This window comes from Glycine max, unplaced genomic scaffold (genome assembly GCF_000004515.6).
Source record: "Glycine max cultivar Williams 82 unplaced genomic scaffold, Glycine_max_v4.0 scaffold_58, whole genome shotgun sequence".
Lineage (NCBI taxonomy): Eukaryota > Viridiplantae > Streptophyta > Magnoliopsida > Fabales > Fabaceae > Glycine > Glycine max.
This window is the reverse complement of record NW_024464729.1, coordinates 58,870-59,999: the sequence shown is the minus strand read 5'-3', so window position 1 is coordinate 59,999 and position 1,130 is coordinate 58,870. Positions and strand designations below refer to the sequence as shown.

Below are 1,130 nucleotides of genomic sequence, written 5' to 3'. Positions count from 1 at the left end.
AAAAAGTCTAAAAGAAAAAAAAAATTTAGATTTTTTCTTTTAGAAGTCAACCTTTTTTACTCTTGTTCCTTTTCATTTTTTTTTCCAAGCAGACAATTTTTTGTTTGTTATTCATGGTTTTCCCCATCTTTTCTTTCCTTTCCATTCAATTATAGCATGAATATTATTATTTAACTTTTATTTTATTATAGTTATGTTTACTTATTTGAACTCAGTTTTGACCCTACGATGAACAGGCAAACTAAATTGTGCATGGGATTAATTTTGTATTTTTTATTTAAATCTTTTCGGTATCTTAGAAAAATGTAAAATTATTTGAAATGAGTAATTAAGGAATATTTAATAATATTATTAAATTTTATTCTATGATAAGTGTATTAAATAAATAATATTTTATGAAGTAAAATATTTTTTTAGGAAACTAAAAGAGATAAGATAAAAAAATAAGATAGAAAGAGGTCTTTTTTTTCATGCTCCATTTTTTGCTCTTCTTGTTTATGTGATATAACATAAACAAAGTAATTCTATTTTTCAATTGGGGAGAGATGGTTGAGTGGACTAAAGCGTCGGATTGCTAATCCGTTGTACAAATTTTTGTACCGAGGGTTCGAATCCCTCTCTTTCCGTTGATAATTTGATATTTTTTGATGAATTCTTTGTTTTCCTTGTTTGTTTGATTTTTTTTATTTACTAGTTAAAGATTTTAATTTCGCTAATTCGCTTTCTTAATCTTAAAAGTATATATATATATATATATATATATATATATATATATATATATATATATATATAACATAATATAAAAATCCCCTTAGACTTTACTCCAGGAAGGTATAGAATATAAATTTGTTTATTTTGATAGCTTTATCATATGATAAATTTACATCAATAGTACATTAATGACATTCAATATTATATTAATAACAGACATACACAAAAACAAACGGTGATTGCGTGTTTACACTAGTAAAAAAAGATGTTTTAACATCGTTAAATTTAAGTCGATTTTTTAAAAAACGATGTAGAAAATAAGTAATGGCATTTTTGAAATTGAATATAAATTTTTTAAGATGGTCATATAAAACTCGTATTTGATAAAAGTGTTTACGTCGGTGTTTGCAAAACTGTAT

At 23.4% G+C, this 1,130-nt stretch overlaps 1 non-coding gene across 1 annotated transcript; it reads left to right on the top strand.

Annotated features, from left to right (window-relative positions):
- The first annotated feature begins 539 nt into the window (after nucleotides 1-539).
- Nucleotides 540-626, top strand: TRNAS-GCU (transfer RNA serine (anticodon GCU)). The gene has a single exon. It is a non-coding gene; the product is annotated as a tRNA-Ser (tRNA).
- The last annotated feature ends 504 nt before the right edge of the window (nucleotides 627-1,130 follow it).